Consider the following 22,973-nt stretch of genomic DNA (forward strand, 5'->3'; position numbering starts at 1 on the left):
GACTGCCAGTTCCTGAGACGGGCATCTGCTGGCCTGGCCCGGGGAGGGGAGGTGCTGCTCTCCTGCACAGCCGCTGCTGAGGCCTTGGATGGGCTTGTACCTCAAGCTTTGTCGTCAGCACAGGGGTGTCTATGCTGCAGCTGGCAGCGAGCGCCCCACCCAGGGCAGACAGACTCAAGCGCGTGGGGCTCAAGCTCGGGCAGTAACCAGAGCAGCGGGGATGCGGTTTAGGCAGCCGCTCAGGCTCTCCAGCCCTGCTGACCCCCTGGCTCGGAGTTCAGGAGGCTAACCTGCGTCTAACATGGCCACTGCTGTTCAGAGGGTCCTAGCCCTGCCCTGCGAGCAGGAGTTTGTCTCCCCCGCTGGGAGCAGCGCAGCCAGACCCACATCAGCTAGAGTCACCCGCAGCCGTAGGGAGTAACGAATGGAAGGAAGGGGGAGAAGGTGCAGGATTGGGAGTCGGGAAGCTGGCCTCTGTGCTGCTGATTCCATCTTACAAATATGGAAACTAAGGCAGGGCGGGTCGCGGGCTTGCCAAAGGTGACAGCAAGCAGAAGACTCAAGAAAAAAAGCCAGAAGTCCTGACTCTCACCCCAACTAACTTGCACTAGTGCCTGGGACAGCTGCTGTGAATTACTGACATGAGGAAACAAGCCAAGAAGCATAATCAAAAAGCCAGGATAATGCAGCAGAGAATGCACTCTGTCCTATTCCTATTTATGCCCGGGGGGCTGTTTAGCGGTGATTATTTAGAAAGATACAAGCATGGTGTGTTTTGTAAAAGGGAGTGAAGTCTCCCTGCTATATGTAGCTCAGCAGGCTCCATTCTGAGAAGGGGCAAGACGCTGGCGTGTTTGCTAGGTGTGGGGATTATCTGCCTATCTTGCATGGTCCCTGACACGGCCATGTGTGGATGGATGTACTAGCCAAGTGCAAATGAGGATGAACCAAATTCTCTAGTCAGTGTCGGGTGCTGGAATGCCAGGGCAGGGAGACGGGGGGCTGCATGGGGTTTGTTGGCCAGAATGATTTTCTAGACAATCCCAGAACATATATCCTTTTAGTGCTGTTAGCATCACCGGGGGGTGGGGCGGCCTGAGATCGGGACCTGTTGTCCAAATATGGAGCAAGAGACAGTCCCTGCCCTGAAGCGCTCATGAGCTAAACAAACAAGCGAGAAGTCATGCAGGAGGAAGGAAGTATCATGCTTTCACGGAGGGGAAATTGAGGCCGTGAGACAGACATTCTGTCACCCCTGCCTGGGTGCCTGACTGATGCCCACCCAGGACCAGGGAGACTTTGCTTCTTCAGGACACTCACAAAGCTGGTGAAGTCCATTGGGCCAAGTCTTGAGGGGGCTTCCTTAGCCTTAGTGGGGTCCTTCCTTGGGCCAGGCTCCCATTGACTCCAGGAGGAATCTGCTTGTGTTCGAAACCGAGCCAGGGCCTCGGGGACTGGCCCATTGGGAACAGGCGTTGGGCTCACAGAAGCACGTGGAACAAGTCAGGTGCCCCGGGAAGGCTGGGATCCTCCTTCCAGCTCCACCCCTCCCGTTGGAGCCGCTCAAACAACAGCCCCTGTGAAAGGGCCAAGCACCCCTCTCCCTCCTTGTGTCTGGAGGCCCTCAGAGGCTACACAACCCTGATCTGGGCTCTGCTGCAGGTTTGCCGTAGGACCCTGGATAAATGGCTCTGTAAAGTGGGGCAGATGATACCCAGCTCGCTAAAGCGGTCTGATATCGCAGGATGGGATGTGCTCAGTATTGCTGGAAATGCCCCCAGCGCCAGCCCCCCTCGGAGAGTCTCCCCCAGCTTCACTTCTAACGTGACTGGTTCAAGCCCACAGCAGGGACAGACTCCTTGCTACAGAAGTAATTAGGCTTTGCTGTCAGGCTTCGCTCTCCTCCATTGACTCAGATCTTGTCAAGGGAGGGCAGTGTAAGGACCACCAAGCTGCCTGAGTGACTGACACCAGCTCTCTCTGTTCAGACACTCAGTGGAGAGGCGGCACGGTCCCCGTGGGTCACTGCTACTACCCCAGCTGTGTGGGACGCATGAAGTGCAGCCCGTGGCAGAGAGGCACATGCCGGAAAGGCCGGAAGACGTTTCCCCGCAGAGCCAGATGCTGGCGGGAGAGCAGAGCAGATCAGGGACAGATGCTGCTCTTGCACTGAGTCTCCCTTGGCTCTTCTTTTGACCTGTCAGGAGGCTCAGCTGGACTAGCTATATTGCAAGCAGGCAGCAATCTTGCATGGGTGTCAACACATCAGCAGAGAGCTGAGGCCTGGCCAGAGGCCAGTGCTCTACGAATTGACTCAAAGGCTATTTTTAATTCATTCTTTTTGTTTAAATTGCATGAGGTGCTGAATGAAGTGCTCTGGAGACGGATGCTCTCTGCAGGACCCCGCAGCTGGCTGCAGCAGGGCCGATTTCACACTGTCCCCAGCCCAGCTTCCTCACCGCTGGCCTGGGCAGGCCAAAGCGAGTGGGAAGGGCCATGCATTGCTCAGCATTTCTGCAGAGGGTGCCAACAGGGGGACCATTCACTGCCGGCAGCAGCGGTAGCTTTAGTGACACCCTGTTGGGAACCCAATGGAGATCTCTAGCCCCATCCGCCTGGAGGTTTGGTTTAAAGCAAGGCCCGGTAGTGCCTGATTTCCAGATATGAATCTGTACCGTTCCACTGAAAGGAAATGCACAGCCTCCGAGTTAGTCATTATGTTCTTCTTGGGTTTTGTGCCATGCAGCAGCCTAGGTGTCCTTGGATCAAAGCCGTTAGAGATGAGAAAAGCCAATTAATTGGGCCCTGATTTGCCCATCTCTGCCCAGGCAGCATTGCTCCCTATATTGCCAAGTGTAATTTTCAGTATCAGCCATGGGACTTATCTATTTCCCCAAGAGGTGGGGCTCCTGCCACTACCCTGTGGGAAACTCCCTTGCAGCCTGATACATCTCGCGCTGAAGCAGCTCTTCTGGATGCTCCATCCCGTTCCTCCTCCTCAACCCGACGTACATCTTGTTAACCAGTTCCTGCCCCTGCTGGGTGTTTACACTCTTCGGAAACTTGCAGGTGGCTCTCATGTTCCCCCCTGCCGTCAGGACTTAGCCCAGCGATGCAGATCTAGCGCTGTACATTATTCCTTTCAAATCAATCCCTCACGCTCCTCTAATCAGTTCAGCGGCTCTTCTCTGAGCTCCCACCCTCCCCCGATCTACTGATTACTTTGTTCTATATCTTTTTGACCAGGAGATGCCTGGAGGGAAAAGAAAAGGGCAGGCACACGGCTAGTGAGGGACCGGCACCATGTAGGAGTAGGCAGCATTGTTATCAATATATTCAGGAACGAAGATTCTCGGGAGAAAGCAGGTGCCTTACTAAATGCAGGGTGTGTGTGTGTGTGTGGAATTAACCAGGACTCAGAAAATGGGCAAGATCTGGACTTCTGTCTGTGTCTGGCAAGAAAAACAAAGACAGAACAGTTTGGACAGATAAGGAAAATCTGATTCAGATCATGTAAGGGAATACTGAGAGGATGGAAACCTACGCAGCTAATCCGGCAAATATAGCTCCTGGGGTCCCAGGTCCTGAACTTACCGTGCCACTGGCAGTCATGGTAAACGGGGGAGAGGACTGAAGACTTGGAGGAACCCAAATGTAACAGTAACGCCACTCTTTGCGCAAGAAAAGATGAGTGATCCTACCAGTTACTTCCCCTCTAAAGCAAACACCGATCTTCCGTAAAAGAACAGAAGTTACCCGGTGGGGAAGGAATCGCTAACCCCGTTAGGGTTTCTGCAGCTCTGAGCACTAAGCAGCCGGGCTTTCTTGAGAACAGATCTTGGCAGACAAACCTGATGGCTGTATTTGACAGACTTACGTGGAGGGAGAGAGTGTCGGAGATGTCAGAGATCCAGCTGGATGTCAGCATCTCGGGGTGGAGGAGAGGCTGGTACAGAGAGAGATGTTGGATTTGTTAGGCCCTGGGGACTGTTTGGGGAAAAAGCAGAGTGCAACAGAGTGCCTTGCCCCAGGGGCTTCAGAGCCTGGAGCCAAGCCAGCCCTGGTTAGGGGATGAGCCCACCTGTGGGGAACTGGCACTTCTCTACAAAGGGCAGAAGGTGGCTGCAGAACAGGGGGAAGCTTGGGGAGCAGTAGCTATGTTGGTGGACACTGCAGGGAGAAAAAGGCTCCTTCAGGACCATGACCCCAGGGAGCATGGTGGGTAAAACTCAGCGAGCAGGAGGCTCCTGGTGGGGGGGCAGGAAACCCTGCCGCGTCTGGGGCTGGACATCAGAGCCCCAGCAAGGGGGGGCTGGCTGGGAGATCAGACTGGGATGGAAGAAAATCTCTGGGCATTAGAGAAGACACCAGAGCTATGTATGGACTTTTCCTTTGTGTCGTTGGGCTGGACTTCGGTGTGGGGCCCTGGGTGGTCGACCACTGGTTCTGGTATTAAACTAGCCCTAGGCAGGGGTATTGTTAAGCCCAGAGAGTGTCTGAGAGTTTGTAAAGGCCCCGAAGGGAGGAATATCAGAAGCTGGGAGTCTGTAGAGCCGGCCCTGGCCAGGAGGCCTGCAGGGAGCAGCATTCCATTTGCAGAGAGCCTGCACCAAAAGGAAGACGGGATCCACCTGAAGTTAATATGCAAGTGGAGTCCGAGGGGCACAACAAATTAATATGTGATGGGGGGGGGGGAAGGGGAAATCATTGAAGCTAGGATCCAGAGGAGAGCCAGCCAATGACCAGAGAACACTTAGGACAGACAGAGTCATTTGCATCCGATGAAGTGAGCTGTGGCTCACGAAAGCTTATGCTCAAATAAATTGGTTAGTCTCTAAGGTGCCACAAGTCCTCCTTTTCTTTTTGCGAATACAGACTAACACGGCTGCTACTCTGAAACCTGTCATTATGCAAGGCGCTGAATTTAGCCGTATGGAGTGGAAATCTATCAACTGCATGAAAAAACTCGTACAGATACAGACAGACATCATCTTCCTTTCCAAATGCAAACAGATGGACATCGTACCAAAAGGACTGAAGGTAAAAAATCCATTACAGTCTACGTACCACACAGACTGTGCTGACAGCTTGTGTCACACGCTCTGAAAGAAACTGGGGAACCACTTGATCAACATCCTCTACAGCAAACAGGGAAAGATTAAGAATGAGCTCTCAGAACTGGATACTCAGTCATGCATCCGATGAAGCGAGCTGTAGCTCACGAAAGCTGATGCTCAAATAAATTGGTTATTCTCAAAGGTGCCACATGTCCTCCTTTTCTTTTTGGGAAATGCAAAGGTAACTGTCTGCTAAAGGATAGGACACCAATGACAGCGGGGTGGGAGGAGGGAGAGGCTGGGATCAGAGGTATCTCCTGGAGAAGTAATGGGATATCTGACAAAGTTGCTACCCAGGAGGCACACAGCCAAAACTCAGAGCTGTGCCTGGCTCGGTAGCCGTGTGAAAAAAGCTACAAAGCAAAGACAGATGGCTCAGGCTGCCAGGCATGAAAAGTATTCGGCAGAATGGCCGAAATCAATGGGATACTCGAGGCCTGCCCGTGAACTACCCCAAATAGGGCTCTCAGGGCAGGGAGCAGCCCTACACTGTACCGCGAGGATTTCATGCCACGGAGATAAGGGCATAAGCCTGTCTCTCACTGAGGAGGGCTAGGAATGCCTGCAGCTCGTGGTCCCAGGACGTTAGAGAGACAAGGTGGGTGAGGTCACAGCTTTTATTGGCCTAGCTTCCGGCGCTAAGAGACAAGCTTTCGTGCCACACAGAGCTATTAGGAAGGCACTTCCCCCAGGGGTCGTTTCTTCCATAACTTCCCACTAGAAGGGTTCTTGCACCGTCCCTGGTACAGATGCTGCCAGACGCTGTTAGGCAGAGGGTGCTGGGCTCACTGGACCCTGAGTCTGATCCTGTCTCTGACGTCCTATGTTGGACGATAAGCAAAGGGTTCAGCTACAGCAAAGTATCAAGCTGCAAGGAGATGTCCACGCAGGTTCTTGTCCCACTCTTGGCAGTGTCTGAGCTTCTTCCAGGCATGCCTGACACCTGTCCCCTGCGGTTCGTTCTCTCTTATCCTCTCCCCAGAGGGATGATTGTGTGTGTAGGGGAGGTGGGGCTAAATACGCTCCCACGCTGCTGGAGGCCTAGAGAAGGCCAGTTGGAAAAATGTAACTAGCACTTTGAGTGGAAGGTGATGAATTTGGGGTGGTCCCTGGTTTCTGTGGAGTTCATTCCAGAATCTCAGCCTGGCCCCTGAGAAAGCTCCATCTCCCTCACAGGTGAGCGCCACCCTTTGGCCTCATGGGGAAATGCAGGTATCTGTAGTAGGTCCAGTTTTATTGTCTGCTTTCTCAGGTGCTCTAGAAGAGGAAGAGAACAGCTTGTTAATTGCATCTACAAATAAGACTAAGGAAATGGGGAGGAGCTGTGAACCCCACCCAGAGGGATGCAGAGAGATCAGGGGCAGCAAGGAAAGATACAGAGACTCAGTAGACCACAGGCCCTTGGTGAGAGAGGGAAACCCTGGGCAGAAGTGATGCTGAGGGGGCGGCGGGCAGCCAGACACAAATGGGCAATTATTATTAATATTTCAGTCGCATCTAGAGTCTCTGTCACAGGGTCACTGCCTCCAGAGCACCCCCTTGTGGCCTGGGTTGGCTCTGCAGCAGCCCCCCCTCCATTTCCCTTCTCAAGGCTCCTTAAAACTCTACACAGTCCTAGGTACGCAAAAGGTGATTCCCCTTTCGGGGCCCAATTTATTAAGTCCTTGCACCATTTCCAGCAGCGTCCAAGTATCCTCGTCTAGTTCCACCCGGACTGGCCGCCTAGCCTTTCTACACAGCTAGAACTCAAAAAACCCAGATCTTCGTCACAGTCCTTCCACAACCACAGCTGGGAGGCCTCTATACCTCTGGGCAGCAGAGTCTCCCCTGCAGTTTCCACAGCCGTCTGCCACCACCTTCTCTTCCTCCCCAGGCCTCTTCATTATCTACCCCAAAGGCCTGGTTAGGTCACATGACCACCTGCACTTTCCCACCTGGGGTAGCAGTTGGCTGGGTCACAGGTGGGGCTGACAGTCCCTTACCAAGATCGGGGCCCATTTGCGCCAGGAGCTGCACATACACCCAGTAAAAGACAGTCCCTGCTCCGGGAACTAATCAGACGAAGAGTGGGAGGGGTAACAGGCACAGAGAGAGTGGCCTGCCCAACCGCACCCAGCAGGCCAGTGGCGGAGCTAGGGGTAGAATCCAGGTCTCCTGACTCCCAGCCTGGTGCTCTAGGCACTGAAGCCTGCTGTCTGACAATGCCCTAGGATACAAGAGCAAACAAAGTCCCTGCAGTTTTGGTCTTCATAGTTTCCAAGGCCAGAAGGGACCGCTGTGATTATTGCATCTGACCGCCTGCATCACACAAGCCAGAGAACTGCACCCAAAGAATTCCTAGAGCGGAGCTGTGAGACAAACATCCAGTGTTGATGTGGTAAGTATCATCCCACTGGAGAGAGAGGTGATCATTTCTCTGTATACAGTAAGGATCCAGATGTAGAACTTCACTACTATGTGCTAACTCTGCAAGCAGCTGAAACTAAAACCTGGATCCAAACCCACTTCGGTGTTGGATCTGAGTCTTAAATCGGCCATTCCTTTGCCTCCTTCCACCCTGGAGACTTTGGTACCTGCCTCCATCAGACCCGACTCATGAGATCCCTTGGTTCCATGGAACTGCCTTCCTGAAGATGCTGGAGTCAAGTGGCTCGGGATCATAGGTTCCAGTTTTGCCTTGTGCTTCCATGGCCTTTGGTTACTACAGAGCAGATCTAGGGTGGCTTCTCCTTTAACCAGCATCTCCACCCTTCGGGCCAGCAAGCTGGGCACCTCATGCCGTAGGAGGCTCTCCTGTAGCTTTCCTCTGGCTGAGCTGGTTACCAGACGTGAATGTGGGTTTGTGTTCAGTACAAACCATGGGATCACCACTCTTCTGGGAGCAGGCTGGCATCTTACAACCTGGCTGGCAGAGAGCTGACCCCAGCGCCTCTCCCCATGCTGAAAAGCAAATGGAGGTCTCTGATCCCAGTCTCTGCTATACCATCCCCCTTGCTTTGATTGTCACCCGTTGAAGGGATTATGGGCCCAATGGACAGGTGACCTAAGGGATAGGTGCTGTGCAGCTCCAAATGAACCATGGCCCCATGATTGCAGCATCAATTACCAGGACCTAGCCCTGCTTTTCACAGGAGGAGGGCTCCGTCTAGATCTGTGATGCATAAACCTAGATCACAAAACATATCCTGTGCCCCCTGGGATGTCACCCTGGTGACCACTGTGGGGGTAGAGAGTGGAGCTCCAAAAACAGCTGAGCTAAAGGAGAATTGCCATTATCTGCTAGCAGTATGGGGCCTATGACACTCTATAGAACAGTTCTGATTCCTTCCAGCAGAGGGCAGTGGTGCAGAGATATACTAGTTGGCTTGTTGCAGTCATGTTCAACTCCTCAGTGGCCATTGGGTGACAAAACCAAAGGCAATTGAGAGAACTGGAAAACTGACCGCATAAGGCTGTGTAGTGACATCAACAGCTGATCCTGAGTGGAAAATGAAAAGCAACATAAAAGGAAGATGACAAACCCATCTACCCACAGAGCAACGTAAAAGGAATGATGTGGCTCGAAAATACAAGAGACAGAAAAAAACCATCATGCGCCCCAGCCATGCACCAGCCAGAATGGGAGCGCTCCCCGGGGCGTTCAGGAATCTGTTCCGTTGGTGATGGGCCTTTTCAGGAACAAACCAGCTAGGACTGCTCAGTTATTACCCTGCTGCAGCCACACAGAAATTCAAGGCGGGTGCTAGACCCCCAGTTCACCTGTTCTATAAGCACAGGCCCCTACTGCATGAGGTAAAGGAGAATCCCTATTTGCTCCTTGCTGTGTAGGGCCTAGGATGCAGAGCAGAGCGGTTCTGGGTCCATCCAGAAGAGGGCAACGGTGCATACACCCTGCAGCTGTAAGCATTGCTCTGATCGGGGCCCGGTGAGGCAGGGGAGACCACCCACCCACCCCACTGAGTGCAATGCGGCATTGCAGTGGAAAAGCTTCCAGCCCCATGCAGCCAGCCTGTGCTCTCCCCTTCCGCTAAGTCCTGTTCTCACTGCGACTGGACAGAGCCACGTAGTGGGGCTGCCAGCTATTCGGGGGTACCCCGGGGGAGGGGCTAGTCACGGGCAGCAGGCCGCATTAGTGGTAATAGCGAGGTCTGTTTCCAGGCCTGAATTCAGTTACTCAGCCTGGGCAGCTCTGGCCACCCCAAGAAGCCCCTTTTTATGGGGAGCCAGCAACTGGCACCTGTTGTGCGGCCGTACGATGAAACGACACCGGGGCTCGCCTGAGGCCTCTTGGCTGAGCTGTGATGGGAACGTGCCCTCTAAACGCTCCAAGCCAGCTTCCCCGGCCTCCCACGTGGCGCCGGGCCAGGGGAGAGAGGGCTGGAGCCGTGTTTATGCCTCCCCGTGTTCTGGAGTTTGAAACTGGGGCAACTCTCAGCTGCAGTGCCCCTCCCCGGCCCATCTGCCAGCCACGCTCCCTCCTTTCCCCAGCACGTCCCCTATGCCAGGGGCTACGGAGTGCAGTGTAAAGGTGCCATGGAGAATCGGGGTGCTCACACAGCAGGCACTGGTCTCTGGGAGCCAGTCCCCTGCTCAGTCCAAGTTGGCTGGGTGATCTCCAGGACCCAGTGCAAGGCCTGTCTGCTCCTTCGGGCGTTTGTCCAAGTGAGGGTTCAGGTGGGAGGCACCTTGGGCTAGGATCCAAGCTCGGCTTTAGCACTGTATTGACAGAGGGTCCCCCAGGCAGCTGACCCCACAGCACCACTCTCCTACCCCACCCTCCCACGGGGGATCCAGGGAATGCTGGCTGTTCCCGTGCCTCCCTTCTGCATGCTCATCTTCCACAGGGCCTGGGGAGGTGGTCCCCAGCCAGGAATCCTCCTGGACTTTGTCCCTGCTGTGGTGAAGATGTGCCAGATTCCCCTCGGCCCTGGGTCCCCTTCACAGAATCAGGAGCTCTGGAGTGAGCAGGTGGGGAATTTGGCCTGGGGAAGCATTCCACACCCACTCTGCACAGGTGTAAACAGACCAGTGCTACACACCGGCCTGGTTCATGCGAACAGGTCCCCCTCCAGTGTCTGTTTTCCCCGTGGAGGAGCTCTCCTTTGGCTCTAGCGTTCATGTCAGGCTTGTGCTGCAAAAGTTTTCTCAAACTTAACCCAGCTCCTGACGCCAGAGGCTTTTAACCGGGGAGTTATTACAAATGACGTTTTTTAAAAAAAACAAAATCTGTTGAAATGCAGGAAAGGGCTTAGGGGTATTTTGGTGTGGGAAGAGGCAGAGGTCCATTATGATCATCTAGTCTGACCCCCTGTAGAACCTAGGCCAGAGACCTGCCCCCAAATAATTCCTAGAGTGGCTATTTTAGAAAAACATCCAACCTTGATGTTAAAATTATCAGGGATGGAGAATCCTCCATGACCCTGGGTATGTTTTCCAATGGCTAATTACTGTCACTGTTAACAATGTAGGCCTTATTTCCAGTCTGAATTTGTCTAGCTTCAACTTCCAGCCATTGGAATGTGTTCAACCTTCCTCTACTAGACTGAAGGGCCCAGTATCCAATATTTGTTCCCCATGTAGGTACTTCTAGATTGTGATCAAGTCACGTTACCGGCACAAAATTCTCTGTTACTCACACACTCTAGGACACCCACCCTCACCCGTTCCTAGGGTTCGGGCATAACCGTGCGGGTTTGCGGGGTCTTTTACCGGTGAAAGAGCCTTACACAGTAATATCCTTATCCTCTGTTTATTAACGATCACCAAACTAGACTGCACATGCTATACATACCGTGCTCACCACTCCCAATAAGACAGATGAACTTTTCTTGCTGGCCAGTCAGGATCAGGTCCATCTGGGGGACTCCAGTTTCTGCACAGTGTCATTGGCAGGGTGTTGAGTTCTGGCAGCTCTGATCTTTGGGGTTGTGTCCTGGAGTTGATTCCCAAAGAGCTTCCTTTTGGACCCCAGTTTATATAGTGAAATTTTAATCTTTTTTAGCTGTACCTTAACTAATCATTATACTAAAATTTTACTAACCAATCCTAACGTAGTGTAACAAAATTCTCTAACCAATCCTACCCCACCTCCTTAATTAATTTACACCTAGCAAAATTAATTATGTAACAGACAGAAACAATTACAGAACCAGACAGAGACCAGACAGACAAACAATAGGGAAGTGGGGACCATAATGACAAAACAATAAAGAAATGAGGATTTCACAACCACAACTATTGATAAGTGATTTCTTGACAGACAGGATGCTTTCAAACTACGTTTTCTTTAACTATTTTAAGATCTGTTTCTTGATCTGGTGATGATGGGTGCCATTAGGACGGGGTCTCCTTCTTACCAGCCTGATATGACATTGTTTTAATGTCATGTAGATGGAATGTGAGGATGTGACTTTCTGCTTCTCAGCTCATGGCTGCTGCTTGGCTGCTCTTTTAATCTGGCTGCAGATGAAGGCCTTATCCTTACGGTCACCCCTTAACCTTCTCTTTGTGAAGCTAAATACATATTGCTCCTTGAGTCTATCATTATAAGGCAGGTTTTCTAATCCTTTCATCATTCTCATGGCTATTGTCTCAACCTTCTCCAGTTTCTCAACATCCTTCTGGAATTGTGAACACCAGAACTGGGCAGAGGATTCCAGCCGTGATTGTACCAGTGCCAAATACAGACGTAAAATCACCTCTCTGCTCCTACTCGAGATTCCCCTGGTGACGCATCCCAGGATTGCATTAGCCCTTTTGGCCACAGCGGAGCACTGGGAGCTCATATTCAGCTGATTACCCATTGCGCTCCTCAAATAGCCTAGGGCCAATAACTGATCCTTGTGGAACCCCACTGGAAACACACCCGTTCGCCCTTTGCGATTACATTTTGAGACCTAATCGTTAGCTCTGTGCCATTTAACAGTGTTGGACAGCTGTACTGACAATGCCCTGTGCTACAAACATTACCTACAGGAGGTGTGGTGATGCTGCCGGGAGTAGTGCTGGTTATAGACTCATAGGATGGGAACAGACCTCGAGAGGTCTCTAGTCCGGTCCCCTGCACTCAGGGCAGGACTAAGGATTATCTAGACCATCCCTGACAGGTGTTTGTCCAACCTGCTCTTAAAAATCTCTAATGATGGTGTCATAAATATAAAGGGAAGGGAACCACCTTTCTGTATACAGTGCTATAAAATCCCTCCTGGCCAGAGGCAAAATCCTTTTACCTGTAAAGGGTTAAGAAGCTCAGGTAACCTGGCTGCCACCTGACCCAATGAGGGGACAAGATACTTTCAAATCTGGAGGGGGGGAAAAGGCTTTTGTCTGTCTGTGTGATACCCTTGCAGGAAACAGATCAAGTATGCAAGCCCTCCAACTCCAGTAAAGTTAATAAGTAATCTAGCTAGGAAATGCATTAGGTTTTCTTTGTTTTGGCTTGTGAAATTTGCTTTGCTGGAGGAAATGTGTATTCCTGTTTTTGTGTCTTTTTGTAACTTAAGGTTTTGCCTAGAGGGATTCTCTATGTTTTGAATCTGATTACCCTGTAAGATTATCTTCCATTCTGATCTTACAGAGTTGTTCTCTTATCTTTTTTTGTTCTTCTAATAAAGTTCTGTTTTTTAAGAATCTGATTGGGTTTTCTGGGTCTTAAAAATCCAAGGCTGGTTTGTGCTCAACTTGTTTATTCTCCAGCCTCCCCAGGAAAGGGGGTGTAAGGGCTTGGGGGGATATTTTGGGGAAATAGGAACTCCAAGTGGTCCTTTCCCTGTTCTTTGTCTAAATCACTTGGTGGTGGCAACATACTGTTCAAGGACAAGGTGAAATTTGTGCCTTGGGAAAGTTTTTAACCTAAGCTGGTAAAAATAAGCTTAGGGGGTCTTTCATGCAGTTCCCCACATCTGTACCCCAGAGTTCAGAGTGGGGAGGGAACCCTGACAGATGGAGATTCCACAACCTCCCTAGGCAATTTACTCCAGTGCCTAACCACTCTGACAGGAAGCTTTTCCTAATGTTCAGCCTAAACTGCCCTTGCTGCAATTTAAGCCCATTGCTTCTTGTCCTGTTTTCAGAGGTTAAGAAGAATAATTTTCTCCCTCCTCCTTGTAACAACCTTTTATGTGCTTGAAAACTGGTATCATGTCCCCTCTCGGTCTTCTCTTCTCCAGACTAAACAAACCCAATTTTTTCAATCTTCTCTCATAGCTCATGAGAGATTTTCTAGACCTTTAATAATTTTTGTTGCTCTTCTCTAGACTTTCTCCAATTTATCTACATTTTTCCTGAAATGCAGTGCCCAGAACTGGATACAATACTCCAGTTGAGGCCTAACCAGCATCTAATTTAGCTTGTGATCCCCTATGGCCCCCAGATCCCTTTCCGCAGTACTCCTTCCTAGGCCATCATTTCCCATTTTGTGTGTGTGCAACGATTGTTCCCTCCTAAGTGGAGTACTTTGCATTTGTCCTTATAGGATGAAATTCACTTTACTTCAGACCATTTCTCTAGTTTGTCCAGATCATTTTGAATTTTAATCCTATCCTCAAAACCACTCCCAGCTTGGTGTCGTCTGCAAACTTTATAAGTGTACTCTCTATGCCATTATCTCAACCATTGATGAAAATATTGAACAGAACCAGACCCAGAACTGATCCCCGAGGGGCCCACTCGATATCCCCGCCCGTCCCTCTCGGCCAGAGCCCCAGCAAGGTGGTAAGTGGTGCTATGCAGCTGCATTGGTATACATTAAACATCCCTTGGCACTTTGCACAAGAGATTCAGGTGTTAGCCTCCGTGTCCTGGCCAAGGTCCTGCTCTGGTTTCTAGGTGGTCAATGCCTTAAGACCCTGGGTAAAAAATGGGTAATAGCGACCATAATATAATTATATTTAACGTCTTTGGGAAGGGGAAAAATACCAAAGAAACCCACTGCAGTAGTATTGAACTTCAGAAGGGGAACTGCACAAAAAGGAGGAGGCGAGTTAAACAGAAATAAAAGGAACAGTCAAAAGAGTGAAATGCCTGCAAGCTGCATGGAAGCTTTTTAAGAACACCATACTAGAAGCTCAAATAACTATATACCCCAAATTGAAAAACTCAGTAAGAGGACCAAACAAATGCCACCATGACTGAATAACAGAGTAAAAGAGGAAGTTAGAGAAAGCGGCATCCTTTAAAAACTGGAAGTCAAATCCTACAGAGGAAAATAGAAAGGAGCATAAACTCTGGCAAGTCAAGTGTGGAAGTACAATTAAGCCATTCTATTTAGGTGACAAATCTGAGGAACTGTCCCAGACTGAGGTGTCAATAGAGGAGATTTGGGAATAAATTGATCAGTTAAACAGCAATAAGTCACCAGGACCAGATGGCATCACCCAAGAGTTCTGAAGGAATTCAAATACAAAATTGCAGAACTACAATTGCGGTATATAACCTCTCGTTTAAATCTGTCTCTGGACCAGATGACTGGAGAATAGCTAATGTAAGGAAAATATTTTTTACAGGCTCTAGAGGTGATTATGGCAATTACAGGCCAGTAAACCTGACTTCAGTACCGGGCATATTGGTTGAAACTATAGTAAAGAACAGAATTGTCAGACAGATGAACATGGTTTGTTGGGGAAGAGTCAACATGGCTTTTGTAAAGGGAAGTCACGTCTCACCAATCTATTAAAATGATTTGAGGGAGTCAAAAATATGTGGACAAGGGGGATCCAGTGGGTATGGTGGACTTGGACTTTCAGAAAAGCTTTGACAGGGTCCCTCACCAACACTCTTCAGCAAACTAAGTAGTCGTGGGATAAAAGGAAAGGTCCTCTCATGGATCAGTAACTGGTTAAAAACAGGAAACAAAGGGTAGGAATCAATGGTCGGTTTTCAGAATGGAGAGAGGTAAATAGTGGTGTCCCCCAGGGGTCTGTTACTGGGACCAGTCCTATTCAACATGTTCATATAAATGGTCTGCAAAAAGTTGTAAACAGTGAGGTGGCAAAGTTTGCAGATGATACAGAATTATTCAAAATAGTTAAGTCCCAGGCAGACTGCGAAGAGCTACAAAGGGATTCCACAAAACGGGGTGACTGGGCAACAAAATGGCGGATGAAATTCAGTGTTGATAAATGCAAAGTAATGCACATTGGAAACATAATCCCAACTCTACATATAAAATGGTGGGGTCTAAATGAGCTGTTACCACTCAGGAAAGATCTGGGAGTCATTGTGGATAGTTCTCGGAAAACATCCACTCAATGTGCGGCGGCCATCAAAAAAGCCAACAGAATGTTGGGAATCATTAAGAAAGGGAGAGATAATAAGACAGTAAATATCAGAATGCACACCTTGAATACTGAGTGCAGTTCTGGTTGCCCATCTCAAAAAAAATAAATTAGAAATGGAAAAGGACAACAAAAATGATTAGGGGTATGGAACAGCTTCCGTATGAGGAGAGATTAAAAAGACTGCTCACCTTGGAAAAGAGATGACCAAGGGATTATCTGATAGAGGTTTGTTAAATCATGACTGGTGTGAAGAAAGTGAATAGGGAAGTGTTATTTACCCCTTCACATAACACAAGAACCAGGGGTCAGTCAATGAAATTAGTAGGCAGCAGGTTTAAAACAAACAGAGAAGTATTTCTTCACACAATGCATGGTCAACCTGTGGAACTCACTGCCAGGGGATGTTGTGAAGGCCAAAAGAATAATTGAGTTAAAAAAAACAGAAGTTCCTGGGGATAGGTCCATCAATGGCTATTAGCCAAGATGGTCAGGGACACAACCCCATGCTCTGGGTGTCCCTAAGACTCTGACTGCCAAATGCTAGAACTGGATGACAGGGGATGGATCTCTTGATGATTGCCTGTTCTGTTCATTCCCTCTGAAGAATCTGGCATTGGCTACTGTCAACAGACAGGCTACTGGGCGAGGTGGACCATTGGTCTGACCCAGTATGGCGTTCTTATGTTCTTAAAGTACAAGTCTAGGCGTTGGGAGACCTAAATTCAATTCTCTGGTTTACCACAGGCTCCTTGTGTGATCTTAAGTGAGTCACTTAACTGCTGTGTGCCTCCATTTCCCATCTGTAAAATGGGGAGAATAGCACTGCCCTGCTTCCCAGAGGTGTTGTGAGGATAACTAAAGATAGTGCAGTGCTTTGAGATCTACTTCTGAAAAGGGTTAGGTATGATACCCCTGCAATATCTTTGGGAGACAGGGTTCTTTTTCCCTCTTCTCCTAACCTGCCATGTAGTATTCATGGGCACTGCCATGTTCCCCCCCCAAAGGTGGCTGCCATCCAGCGATAGGTGAAGTGGTTGTTCTAGATGGATTCCTGTTGTTAATGAGTGATTGGTTTATTTTGGCTTTGAGCACTCACTGGGAGCTCCTCACCCACTGGGAACATGCGTGAAATGCTAAGGATTCTATCTTTCCTTTCTTTCATAGCTGGAGATTTTCTTGCAAGTAACAACCCTGGCTGCTGGCATGTGATGATATGAATCATTTGCTAGCGCCAGTCCATTGTGCTATGGCATTAACATATTAGATTATGGTCTCGTTTATGTGGTTTTTAATCCTAATGCCACATCTGGAACTGATGTCTCTCTGCTCTTGTTGGATATCATTAATGTTAGTGCTACACCAGCCCCGTAATCCTACCGCCAGTCAGCCATAACATCTGCGGGAGGGGAGAGGGATGGATTTTGCGGAGCAGAGCTGCCCAGGGAGGGCCAGTGTTTGCAAAGCGGGGAGGGTGCACTGCCCTGCCTTGAGAGCACACGGGGAAAGGGGCGAGGAGGAGCTAGCTGGGAGAGGCTGGGGGAGCATGTGTGCAGAGGGGGGGAGAAGGGGGTGACAGAAAAAGGGACACTGCAAACATTTCTTCAGAACTCAAGTTTCCGTTGTTAGCCACCCAACAGTAAGACTTGGGGCTTTTCATCGCCCACGCCTGGGGACAGAGCAGCCCTCGTCTGCCATCAGGGTGGCGTTCTGAGCACCCGCACCAGGCCATGGCCCGACTCACGGCCCATGTGAGGCTGCAAAGGGCGGTTTAAGCGGTGTCAAGGCCTCGTGCTGGGCCCTCTGCCCAAGGGCAACATTCATCCTCAACCTCTCATGGGGTGAAACTGGCTCCTGTGCAGAGGGGCCGGCAGGGGGCCCAGCATGGCTGTCACCCTTTTCAAAGCCTGAAGTGGCCTGGGAATGGGTGCGTGACGCATGGCAGCTCTGCCTTTTCCAGACAGGGAAACTGAGGCTGTTTGTCCCTCCACAGCCACAGAGGAAGAGCATGTCAAAGGGGTCCTCTCGCACTCATTGGCCAATGCTGACTCGTATCAGCACTCAGGCTCTCCTGGAGTGGAAGGATGGAGTAGTGGTCAGAGCACCAGTCTGGGCCTTGCACGTTTTCCCTCTGTAAAATAGACTCGCCCACTTCCCAGGTGCTGTGAGGGTGAACCCCGTCGAGATTGTGAGGTGCTCAGATACTGCAGTGGTGAGGGGCAGTTAAGGAGAGGGTTGCCAACTGTCTAATACAAAAACCCAAACAGCCTTGCGCTGCCCCTTCCCCGAGGCCCCACCCCTGCCCCAAGCCCCACTCCTTCCCCAAGGCCCCGCCCTGCCCACCCTTTCTCTGAGGCCCCACCCCTGCCCCACCCCTTCCCCAAGCCCCCCCCCGCCCTGCCCCGAGGCCCCAGCCCATCCCCCCATCCCCACTCCCTCCATCACTCGCTTTCCCCCACCCTCACTCACTTTTACCAGGCAGGGGCAGGGGGTTGGGGTGTGGACTCTGGGAGGGAGTTTGGGTGCAGGAGGGGTCTCAGAGCTGGGGCAGCGGATTGGGATGCAGGGAACAGGCTCAGGGAGGGAGTTTGGGTTCAAGAGGGGACTCAGAGCAGGGGGTTGGGGTGCAGGAAGGGGTACAGGGTGCAGACTCTGGGAGGGAGTTTGAGTGCAGGAGCGGGCTCAGGGCTGGGGAAGAGGGTTGGGGTGAAGGAGGGGGTTTGGGGTGCTGGTTCCGGGAGGGGGCTCAGGGCTGAGGCAGGGGGTTGCGGTGTGGGACAGGGGTGAGGGCCGTGAGCTCCGGCCAGGCAGCGCTTACCTCTGGCAGCTCCCAGTCAGTGGTGCAGCAGGGCTAAGTCAGGCTCTCTGCTTGCTCCGGCCCCGTGCTACTCCCAGAAGCAGCCAGCATCTCCCTGCAGCCCCTGGGAGGGGGGCCAGGGGACCTATGCCCGCTGCCCCTGCCTTCAGGCACCGCCCCCGCAGCTCCCACTGGCCGCAATTCCCAGACAATGGGAGCTGCAGAGTCGGCGCTCGGGGTGGGGGCAGTGCGTGGAGACCCCCTGGCCACCCACCCTAGGGACTGCAGGGATGTGCCGGCCGCTTCCAGGAGCGGCGCGGGGCCAGGGCAGGCAGAGAGCCTGCCTTTGCCCCGCTGCACTGCTGGACTTTCAGTGGCCTAAAATCTCCCGGTCTGGCTTCAGTAGCCTCCAGGAGATTGATCCTGATTCTGGGAGACTCCTGGCCAAACCAGGAGGGTTGGCAACTCCAGTTAAGGACCACAGAGAGAAAGAGCCAGGATGGAAACCCAGTAGCTTCTATCACCCAGTCTTATAGAATCATAGAATCATAGAATCATAGAATATCAGGGTTGGAAGGGACCCCAGAAGGTCATCTAGTCCAACCCCCTGCTCAAAGCAGGACCAATTCCCAGTTAAATCATCAAGCACACTATAAACGGGCAGCAGGTTTAAAACAAATCAAAGGAAGTTCTTCTTCACGCAGCGCACAGTCAACCTGTGGAACTCCTTGCCTGAGGAGGTTGTGAAGGCTAGGACTATAACAGGGTTTAAAAGAGAACTGGATAAATTCATGGAGGTTAAGTCCATTAATGGCTATTAGCCAGGATGGGTAAGGAATGGTGTCCCTAGCCTCTGTTTGTCAGAGGGTGGAGATGGATGGCAGGAGAGAAATCACTAGATCATTATCTGTTAGGTTCACTCCTTCTGGGGCACCTGGCATTGGCCACTGTCAGCAGACAGGATACTGGGCTGGATGGACCTTTGGTCTGACCCAGTGTGGCCATTCTTATGTTCTTATGCTGCACCATGCCGTCCCCACCGATCCTCTGAGCTCCGACAAGGACGTGGGACACTGAAAAAGTGGAGAAGGAGGGGGGACATCTGTCTCACCAGAGAGGACTAGTTTGAATCCACTTTGGGAAATGAAATCTCACGTCTAGCAGGTGTGTTTATTTCAGCTGAGGGGTCTGATAGTCTTTGCCAGCACCAAGCCCCATTCATCACCGTGCCTGGCGGGGAGATATATTTGAGTTAGTGGAATCGGTAATGAACATATGGCACTAGAATTTTGATCCTTCCTGCTGCAGATAATTACTGGCTTCCCCCCTGCCCCAGTAAGAAACCAGAACATATGGAGCTTACAGGCCAAATTCGATAATTCCGATGTGACAGGCTTCAGAATAAATATCTCCAAATTAGTGCTGGAATTGCTCGTTTAAAATCCCTGACATCAATAAATAATGAACGGGGAGGATGTTGTGTGTTAAAATTCCCCAGATAAAGAAAAATGAACTTGTTCACCTTTCTGTAGCTGCAGCCTGGGAACACGTAAACCTCATTGAGTTCCTAGGTTCGGGTATGTCTTCTCTACAGAGACAGGATTGGCGTAGCGACCGTGTAATAACTGTGCCACCTTTACTCTATAGCAGAGACGCGACCTACACCGATGGAAGAGGTTTTCCCATTGCTGTCGGAACACCATCTCCTTGAAGTATGCTAGCTACATTAACGGAAGCATTCTTCCAGCGACCCAGCTGCATCTAAGCCTGGGGCTGGGTCGGCATAGTGACATCGGTCAGGGCAGTAGTTCTGACTGACGAAACTATGCCAAAATAGCTTTTACTTGTAGACCAGACCTTAGGTTCCTCCAAATCTATATGCAAGTCACTGGAGTTTGCAGCCCTTTCTGTCTTTGCCCCTTCTGTTATTTAACGCACGGGGCTCTCCGCATAAATCCAGCCCTGAGCGCCGGTGGAGTCACTCTGGATTGATGCCTGTGTAACAGTGAGAAGACACTGATCCATTTGGGGCAGATGTAAATGGCTTCACAAGGTGCGAGGCAATGGAGAATCATACCCACAGGTTTACCTAAATGCCCAACTAAACTGGCGAGTGTGCATATGCACCATTGCCCTCCACGGGGTAGACTCAGAACTACTCACCTATGAGTCATAGGCCCTATACTGCTAGTGTGATTCTCCTTTAGGTGGGGCTTCTGCAGTTAACAATAGTAGCTCTTCTTTACATTCCTCCATTCCAGCCTGGCCAACTGTCTGCATTTCCTCCCCTGCTGCCACATCCCCATCGCATTATGGCACCGGTTCTCCTTCTCCCACGGCATGTAGCACCTTCCTCCCCCTCGCTCATGCTGGCTCCAGCTCCCGCAATTGCTTTTGCAAAATGTGAGACAATCCCAAGCCAATTCCATCCCTATGAGCTAACGCTAGCTGTCTGATCACTGGCTGAGTTGCTCGTGATGTCCCTCACCCACCTTCTAGCTGCTCTTAGCCATTTTGAAATCAACCTAGGTAGCCAGCTGTTAATCCCAGGGGCCCTACCTATGTGCCCTGCTCTTGGATTGAACAGCTCAGATTGGCAGGAGGTCAGATAAAGCCCATCCTGTGTCCCAGCGTGATGCTGTGGGCAGCCTGGGGTGGCCCAGGGACGTTACATTCAAGCCCTGGGTTTGTCAGCAGGGTCCTGTCAGTTTATGGCAAGATCTAAAGCATTTTTTCTCCTTCCATAACAAATCTCGGGTAAATGAAATGTTACCGCTCCACAGAGCAGTTTGCTGCAGGGCAGAGGGGCGTTTAACATCTGCTTTTCATTTGAAATTGTTTTTCTTGTGCGAGCGCCTCTTGCTGATATCTTTCATATATAAGATGGAGCACCTCAGGCAGCTGAGAAACAAGAAACACACAGAAATCACAAGTGTGTACTCCTCCCCCCCCCGGCACATACATATCACATACTTTTCCACGTACTTGTGCACACAGAAACACATACATAACACACACAAAATTCATACGTGCACAGATGTGCAATATGGATCCTCATCAACAAATGCTCACGCATGCACTCATATGTGACTCATCGTCACACACGATTCACACACATGCAATCACAGAGATCTCAGCTCTTCTCAAATACACAGTAGCATTCTACACCAACACACTTGTGAGCATTAGCATTTGGGTCCATTCCTGTAGAACACTGTTGTATTTTTATTTCCATAATGAGAAATGATCATCTGGCACCATCACCTCCCATATGCTGAAAATCACAGGTAAATGAGAAACAAGTTTGTTCTTATCTTTCAATGTCCTGTCTTCTTAAAAATATATACCCCAAAAGTCACCTTTGCAATTGCACCCTTAATTTCTCGGTATCTTTCATGCACAATGATATTTCAAGCTTTACCCACATTCACCAGTCAAAATCTCTCTGAAATTAGTTTCCTAGGTAATCAGCACAAAAACACCATTTTAAACCAACTGCAGGAAACTGCAAGGAATAAAACAAATGAATGCACATCATCCCCTATATATCAGACGCAGACAATTCATAACGCGCCCTCGGAAGGAGCTGGCGCCCTTACTAAAGAAGAGCTGGATAGCTGCCCATGACGCTGGTACAGCAGGGGTCCTGCCATGCAGGGGGCACTTACTGTAGGTGCATTGTGGTTTCCCGGTAAGGGATAAACTCAAGCAGGGACGAGCTGCGTGGCTTCATGGATGCAGAGAGGCTGTGGGAAGGAGAAAGCTTTGCTCACTTTCATACGGCTCTGTAAGAGCATGTGAAGGCAGACAGAGATTGTAAGAGCTCAGGAGCATCTACACGTAAACTGTAAGGAGGCAGAGCTCTGTCAAGCCACCCTCTTAGCAGGAGTGAGAGCCCTGCATAAAGCTGCCAAGTGAGTGTTTCCAATTCATCATAGCAAGTATGGCTGGTCAGCAACCCCTGGCCCCCCGTTCCCAGATATTCAAAGGAATGTAACCCTCTGGTCAGAGGGAACTAAGGGCAGAGCTAGAGAGATTCTGTAAGGATTCCTCCCAACACCCTGTCATGTGCAATGGCAAGGAACTGCAAAAAGCGTCACTTTCCTCCAGCACGGAACAAGGAACTTTAGTAGAACATAGAAACCAGCTAATCTCACTCTGTTTCTGTGCAGTGTTCCCCAGCCCAGCTCCTGCTTGGCTTCCTGCTACCTAAACTGCACACACACAGCCAGGCTTGGAGAGAAAGTTCAGACTTGGATTTATTATCACTGTAACTGTTCATTTGTACAGTAGCAGTGCCCAAGAATCCCCATCATGGACCAGGATGGTGACCTGCATGGCACCAAATTCTGTACAAAGACAGAGCAAAAAGCTTACAAAATATAACACGAGACAACAGATGGCAAAAGAGGGAAAGAAGAACACAAGGAAGCAAGGAAACAATACTTCACACAACACACAGTCAACCTGTGGAATTTGCTGCCTGGGGATGTTGTGAAGGACACAACTATAATGGGGTCAAAAAAGAATGAGATAAGTTCCTGGAGGACAGGTTCATCAATGGCTACTAGCCAAGATGGTCAGGGACACAACCCCGTGCTCTGGGTGTCCCTAAACTTCTGACTACAGGGAGAGGGGACTGGATGACAGGAGATGGATCATTCAACGAGTCCCTGTTCTGTTCATTCCCTCTGGGGCACCTGGCATTGGCCACTGCTGGCAGACAGGACACTGGGCTGGATGGACCTTTGGTCTGACCCAGTGTGGCCGTTCCCATGACAGGCA

This window comes from Lepidochelys kempii, chromosome 5 (assembly GCF_965140265.1).
Source record: "Lepidochelys kempii isolate rLepKem1 chromosome 5, rLepKem1.hap2, whole genome shotgun sequence".
Lineage (NCBI taxonomy): Eukaryota > Metazoa > Chordata > Testudines > Cheloniidae > Lepidochelys > Lepidochelys kempii.